Source organism: Ceratotherium simum, chromosome 35 (assembly GCF_057802395.1).
Source record: "Ceratotherium simum simum isolate JZ-2026a chromosome 35, ASM5780239v1, whole genome shotgun sequence".
In the NCBI taxonomy this organism is placed as follows: Eukaryota; Metazoa; Chordata; class Mammalia; order Perissodactyla; family Rhinocerotidae; genus Ceratotherium; species Ceratotherium simum.
Genome location: NC_141934.1, coordinates 18466500 through 18475379, shown reverse-complemented (window position 1 = coordinate 18475379; position 8880 = coordinate 18466500). Strand labels below are relative to the sequence as shown.

The 8880-nt window shown below is 48.3% G+C and overlaps 1 non-coding gene across 1 annotated transcript; it reads right to left on the bottom strand.

Annotated features, from left to right (window-relative positions):
- Positions 1–8463: 8463 nt before the first annotated feature.
- On the bottom strand, positions 8464–8570 carry LOC147912468 (U6 spliceosomal RNA). Its single transcript, XR_015549985.1, has one exon. It is a non-coding gene; the product is annotated as a U6 spliceosomal RNA (small nuclear RNA).
- Between the last annotated feature and the right edge of the window lie 310 nt (positions 8571–8880).

Genomic DNA, 8880 nt, shown 5'->3' with positions numbered 1-8880 from the left:
TACCCAAAAGAGTTGAAAACACATGTTCAAACAACAACAACAAAAAACTTGTACACAAATGTTCATTGAGGAACATTCACAACAGCCAAAAGCTGGAAGCACCCCAAATGTTCATCAATGGATAAGCAAAAGGTGTTCTACCATACAGTGGAATATCATTCAGCCATAAAAAGGAACAAAGTACTGATACCTGCTACAAATGGATGAAAGTTGAAAACATTATATTAAGTGAAAGAAGTCATAAAAGACCACATGTGGTGGGATTCCATTTATACGGAATATCCAGAACAGGCAGATCCATAGACACAGACAGCAGTTGCCAAGGGCAGGGGGTTGGGTGGAATGGGCAGTGACGGCTAACGGGTAAGGAGTTTCCATTTGGGGTGATGACAAAGTTCTGGACTGCATAGTAGTGATGGTTGCACAACAATGCGACTCTACTTAATGTCACTGAGTGCACACTTGAAAATGGTTAAAATGGTAAATTTTATCATATGTGTATTTTACTATTTAAAAAAAAAAGTTGGAGTTAGGGAGGCAGGCCAAGCCAGCTGGTGAAGGGCCTGGATGGTGTTTTCATGCTGAGAGCAACGAACAGATCATCCCGGCTGCTGGTGGGGAAAGGATGGGAGCAGGCAACAGTGTTAGGAGGGGGACTAGTGAGGAGGTGGGAGCCACGGTCCAGGAGAGAGATGGCTTGGACCAGGGGGCACAGTGGTGGTGGAGAGAAGTAGGCAGATTTCAGCAATATGTAGGAGATAATGCAGGAGGGCTTGATGAGCAAGTGGATACACCATCATTCCAAACAGACTGAACTCTGCTCCCTCATACATATTTGTGCATTTATCATTTATATGCTTAGAGGAAGAGAGTATGTGTCCTACTACGGGTGCTGGAAAGCATGCTGGAGGAAGAACACTGGGTTCACACTTTTATTCTTTTCATCGCCAAATCTCAAGAAAGCAACTTCATCTCGTGCCTCAGTTTCCTCCCCTGTAAAATCGGGACCCCAAGACCCACCTCATAGGTTGTTGTGTGGAGATAGGTAGAGATAAGCATTTGGGGACAACAGCTCCTGCTCTCTCAATCTCCCCGGATTCTTAGGAGACCCAAATAAACTGTTAATCTTCCAAAGATAACACAAATCACCCAGGGAAGGGGCCCACACGGCCGGGCCTGACGTCACAGCTTTGAGAAGGCAGGTCCCTTGAACAGATTCTCCCAAAGCGGTGACTTCACGATAATCTCGAAGGTAATAGCTCACAGTTGTTAAGGCTATGATAAAAAGGCGGAGGACTCGAGGATGCAGTGTGAGATCAGATGCAAAGTCGCGCATAGCGTTACTGTCTTGTCTTCGGTCCTGGCCCTGCCTCCTCCAGCGCGGGCCCCGCCCCCCGGCTAAGCCCCACCCCGGCCCCGCCCCCGATGTTAGCGCGGGCCACGCCCCCCAGCTCCCAGCTCTGTGGACTGGATGGAGGCTCCCACCTGCGCTAAGCATTTGGTACCCGGGAGGGGATGAGAGGGCATTTGATGGGTGAGGATGGGAGGGCTGGAAATTGGCAGGGTGAGAACTGGGGAGACTCGTCTGAGCCGAATTCCTCCCTGTCCCCCTCTTCACTCACCCCCTTGTTGAGGCTTTGGCTTTTGCATAATGTAAGTACTCATTTAATGCGTGCGCTGGCTCGAGAGCTCTTCATTTGTCTTTCTGTCCTTCATATGCCAACGTGCTTCCGCCTCGTGTCTGTCTGGGTTGAAGCGCCCGGGGAGGAGGGTGCTTCCCAGCAGCTCCTGTTCGACCCCCAGCCCCAGGCCAAGGGCAGAGAGAGGCGCAGGGGCGAGAGCACCATATGACAGGCTTCTGGAACCAGATCTGATGCCAACTTGGATGCTGTCCTTTTCTCCAATGAAAGGAACTTTTCCCTTGTTTTTTCAAACACCCTTTAAAAATTTTTATTTACAGAGACTGGTTCCTATCCATCTGATTGGAGGCATCACGGTGCAGAAGCCAAGAGGGGCCCAGCACACACTCGCACGAGCGCGCGCACACACACACCCTCCTCCCGAGGTTTTCCCGATGTATCCACTCCGGTTACAACTAGACGCGGCCCCTCCCCCACCTCGCCTCTCCCCTTCCTCTCCTCAATCTTGGGAGGAGCATTCTCTGTGTCTTCCCAAGTCCCCGAGGGGGACCTCCTATGTTGGAGTGGGGTGGGGGGAGGGTCATATAACGAAGACCAGAAAGAACAAATTAGATAATCAGAAGAATTATAGTAATTGCTTTCACTTTCCCCCAGCCCGCTCTGCGGATTCTCTCCCCCGCCCCTTGCCTGGCTTTCTGTCTGTCGGGAACACTCGGTCTTTCCGCCCCCCTCCCCTCCCCCAGGCTCCTCCTCTCCTCTCCCCTCGCTCGCGCGTTCCCTCTCTTCCTCCGTTTTCTAGTGTGCTGGAACGTTCAGCGGAATATGATGAATGATCACCTGTCACGGCTTGTTTATTATAATGCAGGCAATCAATTACACATCCCCAACGCTGGCCGGCCCGCAGGAAATTTATATGCTCAGCACAAACCAATGTGAAAATGGAATCTCATTTGCCAAATGTCTTTCTCCCCGTAGCACCATGATTACAGTCTGTGTTTGTTTCAACAGTCGTGTACAACTGACAGTGCCATCATTTACTGCCTGGCTCAGGTCACGTTGCTCTAAGGCTTTATTTATTGTGTTACGAAGGCCAGCACAGGAAAAGGACAAGGGTGTCTGTCAGGGATGCCACCGTGTTAAGAAGTGGACGGGCTGGGTCGCATTCCTGGGCAGCGCTGCAGGCTCAGCCCCTGGGCCCGGCCTCCCCCAGGGCACCTCCCCCAGCATCCTGCTGCCAGGACTCCTAGGTCCCCTGGCCGGGGCAGCTCTGGGGAGCAGAAGCTCCACAGGCCCCAGAATCAGACGAACCAGAGTGGGAATTCTGGTTCTGCTCCTGTCTAGTTGTGTGTGGCCAGGGATTCAACCTCCTCGTCTGGAAAATGGGAGTTTTCATTCCCCCTGGCAGGAATATTGCGATATCTGGGATATCAGACGTGCTGATAAAATGTTAGTTCTGGTGACTTCAGATCAGCTCTGGCCAGGCTAAGACCCACCCATCTGGAGGCAGAGAGAAAAGAGCTTCCATTGCAAGAGATGTGAGTTGGGATTCATGCCCTGTGTTAAAATCTCCCTCAGTCTCTATTTTCTGAGACTCGCCTGTTTCAAGATCTTCTGTTCCTCTTCTGGGTGGAATTTTGCACTTTTGTTTCCTCTGCACCGATACACGGTGTGACTTTGGGAAAATAAAATGGCCACCTTGCTCTGCTTCTGTTTCTGTCGTTGTAAAAATAGGCGTAGCAATCCCGGTCTTTCTAGCTGTGTGACCTCAGGCAGGTCAGACTCTTCACCTCTCCAAGCCTCGGATTCCTGCCCTGAGAAGCGAAGAGAATAACTCCTACACTGTCTGCCCGGGTCTTGCTGGCAGAATCCAGAGTGTCCACGGGTGTAAGAAGCGCCACGTAATCTGGAAAGTGCAGTTGTCACCGCTCCCCGACTTCTTTCCATGAGGAGTTCTGGTTGGTCCCAGGGGTTTTGCTGCACAAAGTGTTGACCCAAGTGCGTAGCCCCCACAGCTCTTGGCATAAAGGGGTAGATCAGTAAATGAGGCACAGGCAGATTCTCATACATGTATTCGATGGTTCTTTATTGTAGCATATATTTATTATCTTACATAGGTATTCGTTGAGTGGCTGTCTGCCCCGCTAGGATGGAGGCTCCCTGAGGAAAGGCACCAGGTTGATATTGGTCCCCTCTGTATCCTCAGCATATAGCCTCGCCTTGGCACAGCCCAAGTGATCAGTAAATATTTGTGGCTTTAATGGATGAATGAATGAACGGCTACATGAATAAATTCGTTACTGGAGCAACCTCGGTCATGCGTAGCGGTGACTGGCTGTTTACAGGTATCTTCACTATTTCTGATCCTCACAGAATCAGGCCATTCTACGCATGCCCAGCCTTGTCTGGGTGCCTGGGGTTATGCATACCACGTGTATTCAGACAGTGCCGACTGGTGACAGATCACAGGCTGCTCAGCCCTCAGAACGCATCCCCTGAATAAACTTTCCATCCCTCTTCCGTCCCATGTTGCCTTGAAGTCTCTACGCCTGCCTCAACCCGGGGCTCCTTACGCACAGGCAGCTCCCCCGTATCCATAGCTGGGTCCCCAAAATGCCCACGCAGTACCTGCTCGAAACAGATGCTTTTCAGTCAATCGATAAAGGTTATGCTTTCTAAACACTGATGTACAGAATACAACTTAGAATTCCGTTCAAACACGCTGGGTCAGGAAAAAAAAAATGATCCGAGTTCATATTTTAAAAAGTGAAAAATTCACAGCTGCATCATATATTTGGGTCAAGTGCTTGGATGTGTGGAAGGGATTCCTTTCTATAAATATAATTATTAGTTACCGTGATTTTAATAATAACCAGGGGGATGGCACAGAGTCATGCCTCTCCAGCAAGCTGGGCTGGGCAGAGCTGGGTATTCCCTCCGCTGCCTTGCTTCACTAGTTGACTAACAGACCTTATTCCCTGGCCGAGCCCATCAGATCCTGCCAAGCCAGCTTCCCAACGTGGAGGAGTGTAGCAGGAGCAAGCGCCGTGGGGTCCTGGGGGAAAAGCAGCCTGTGTTTGCTCCTGCTTTGACAGTTGAGGTTCCGAGAGGGGCTGGCAAACAATGGGAAATGAAACATTTGAGTGGTTGCAAAAAATTCCGTGGGAAATCCCCCCGGTGGTATTTACGTGTGACGGCCGTGACAAGGGGAGCTCGGGGGCTTTCGATTTCAAGGGTTCCTGAGCAGATCACAATAGCGTTCTGAGACTGCAGTCCCAAGGAACTGCTCTCCTGTGTCACAACAGACCAGTCCGTCTGTCCAGAGAAGATTTGGCCGTGCACGTGAAGTAGGCCGTGAACTGTAATGGCTCATCGGGGGCTCACCCACGGCCGTAGAGCTCGGGCCTGGAACCTTCTGCTCTAAGACAAATTCATCTCGATGGTTCCCCTAGATTTTTCCTGGTCTCAAGAGCCTGGGGGCTTATATGACTTGGGGGTTTCCCTCGGGCTCAGCCCCACCTGCAGAATTGGGGGAACCATAGCCCCCTGCAGACTCTTCCCCCCATCTCATTGAAAAAAAATCCAAGATCGAGGTCTCATATGCACTTCCCATGTCATTTTCCCATTAATATGTGGCCTCCTCCTGTTTTCTCCGTTCCCATTTGTAATGGACATTTATTTGTCTGTTTCTCCCTCCCACCCTCATTTAGAGAATAAAGTGGACTGATATTAACCAACCCTTGTTTTGCTTTCCTTAGAACTAATAAATATTCGAAATACTTAACCACTCTGGCTAATGTCTTGCTGCTGCTGCTGTAATAGAATATGTGTGTTTATAGATCCACTTAAAGGTAAGGTTTATAGATTTTTAGAGACACTTAGTAGATGAGAAAAGTGAAACTTAAAGGGGTTAAATAGCTTGCCCATGTATATTTGTCATGAGGTTTCAGTTGCAAAGTGACAGACTCCTAACTTAAATGGACTCAAGCCCAATCAAAAATATATTGGAGTATTTAACTGAGAAGCAAGGGCTGTGTTAGCTTCAGGCATGGCTGGATCCAGGTGCTCAATGAAGTCTTCAGGATTTGGTCTCTCTCCATCTCTTTGGCTCTGCTCCCTGTCCTGGTTTCATTTTCAGATTGCCTCTCTCCACCTGTTTTACATCTTCCTGGAATCAAATCTAGGCTTTCTCCTGGTTGCCTCTGTAAAAGTCCCAAGGTTAGGTCTGGTGGGCTCTGATAGGTTCAGCTGCCTATTGATAACCAATGACTCTGCAAGGGGGATGGAATGATCTGAATGGCCAGGCCTCAATCACATGCTCACTGCCAAAGCCTAGCCAAACCACAGGGAGGGAGTGAGAATGGGTGGTTCCCCCAAAGAATATCAGGGTGCTCTTACCAGAAGGAGGAAAGGATACTAGGTGGGCAGAAGACCTGATGTCCTATACTCGCATGTCACACTGCCAGTAACGGGCAGGCCGGCCTGCATGCAGATCTGCCCAATACCTTCTCCATGCTGGTGGGGTCACCTTGGGGACCCCGTCATGCGCTGTCCTGACCTGCCACGTGAATTCACTAGTCAGCAGTTTTCCAATGTGCATCTTGGGAGCTGCTGGAGGGAGGAAGGCTATGAAAGAGAGCACGGAGGACGAGTGATGGAACTCAGAGGCTGTGTATACGACTCCCACTCCTATTTCAACCACACAGCAATTCTTGTGTCCCATTGTGTATTCAGTTCGCTTGTACATTTTATTTAAACAAACAGCTCCTCATATTTTTAAAGCTTAAAAATCAGTGATTTTCTGCAACCCTTGCCCTCTCACCCATTCATAAATGAGGAACAATCGCTCAGAACGAGGCAGGAACTTGGCCAAGGCCCTGCGGGAACACAGTGCAGAGAAAAGTCTCGAAAATCACACCTCTGGGTTCCTGCCCTTTCCACTTGCAGCCTTGTAGGTGGGTTAGAGATCCACGGGCAGAGACCACCACGCACCCCTGCCGTACGTACATCACTGATTTATCAGCCGAGGGCGCAGATCTTAACACTCATGCAGCAGCTTCCCAGAGCAGAGCAGAAAGAGGAAAACTCTGTGCAGCCTTTTTTCTGGTCTCTGGGTGCAGACAGCCGCTGGGGACTCCTCTGTAGGTAGAATCCTGCAGGAAAGGAGAAAAACAGCCGGATTTCGCTACTCCCTCCTTGTACTCGGAGCTTATGTCACCATTCCAGAAGAACTGACATGAGTCAACCATGTGCTTCCATTTAGGATGTTTACAAACAACTGTTCTGCTCCGTCCTCCTGCGTCTGGAAAGCTGGGCTCCGTGCACCAGCCCTGCCGGGTATTTCAAACACACTTTCTGCAGCAACGGCCACTGCTATTCATCAGAGCTAAACTTTCTGGATGCTTACAAAGTTCCTGAAATGATGTGCTAAGCGCTCAACAGGTGTTATTTCATTGAATCTTCCCAGTGACCCCATACATACGTACATCCTCTTATTAGCCTCATTTTATAGGTGCAGAGAGGACTTCGTTTCTCCAAGGTCCTCAGCCAGTCTCAGACTCAGAGTCAAGAGAAAGAGCTCTTAGTCCTATCGCTACGCTAGATGCATCATGAGTGTTTGGGACAAGGAAGATGTACATTGTCACCGCACCTGTACACAGACAGACAGAAAGTTCTCTGCTTCCTGCAGGCCCTTCCTTCCACCGCCCAGGGCTTCCAGCTGAGCCTGAGGAGTGTTTTCCTTTTGACTTCTCTGCCACACTCTCTTGCCCGGTGTCCTCAGCAACCACACGCAGAGGATTCCGGGGAGAGAACTATTACATTACAGAGTGGGCATGGCTCCGAAGGTGCCAGCAGAGCATGGGGAAGTCAGGTAAGGAGAGACACACGGTCTCATTACTTAGACTACCTCGCAGCCACTTATTGAATTAGTGTGATTCTTAACATCTTCAACTTGGAACTCCTCCAGGCCAGCTAGCTGGTGCATTCAGGACGGCTCAGCTTGCCTTAACTCAATTAACTAAGCCGGGCTGAGCCGGGCTGAGCTGCACTCAACAAGTATTTCTTAAGCACTGAGCTGGCTGCAGGGGGAAAAAAACCGAGGGCAAGACGCAAACTCTGCCAGACTCGGCCTTTAAGGAGATGCCTTGCACTCTTAATGGATAACACGGCGCCGTATTTTTGAAGTCCCATCTTCACAATTTTTCCCATATCTGCACTCCCTCTGTGCTATGACTTAATTCACATTTTTCTTTAAATAAATTAATTTTTCTTTAAGTAAATTTCCTTTTTTAAACTTCAGTTAATTTTTTTGTTATTGAAGTGAAATTGACATAACATAAAGTCAACCATTTTTAAGTGAATAATTCAGTGGCGTTTAGTCCATTCGCAGTAACCGCCACCTCTGTCTAGTTCCAAAACATTTCCATCACTCCAACATAAAACCCCATACCCATGAAGCAGTTTCTCCATATTCCCACTTCCTCTTAACCCCTCACAACCACTAACCTGCTTTCTGTCTCTATGGACTTGCCTATTCTGGACACTTCATATAAATAGAATCATGCAGTTTGTGGCATCCAGCTTCTTTCACTTAGCATAGCATTTTTAAGCTTCATCCATGTTGTAGAATCTATCAGCACTTCATTCCTTTTTATGGCTGGATAATATTCCATTGTATGGATAGACTGCGTTTTGTTTATCCATTCATCCCTTGATGGACATTTGAGATGTTTCTACCTTTTGGCTATTGTCAATAGTGCTTCTAAATATGTTTATTTAATTAGTTAATTTATTTATTGAGATATAATTTGACATATAACATTGTAAAAATAGAAAACGCTTCATGAATTTGTTATGTCATCCTTGCACAGGGGCCATTTAATCTTTTCTATATCACTCCAATTTTCGTATATGTGCCGCCAAAGCGAGCACTAAATAAGTTTATTTTAAAAGGAAAATTTAGGGCCGGCCCCGTGGCTTAGTGGTTAAGTGTGTGCACTCTGCTGCTGGCGACCTGGGTTCAGATCCCGGGCGCGCACCGACACACTGCTTCTCCGGCCATGCTGAGGCCGCGTCCCACATACAGCAACTAGAAGGATGTGCAACTATAACATACAACTATCTACTGGGTCTTTGGGGGAAAAAAATAAATAAAATTATAAATAAATAAAAGGAAAATTTATACCACTACTGTAAATAGAAAACCTGTATTTTTCTAATAGACCATAAAATAGATATGTAA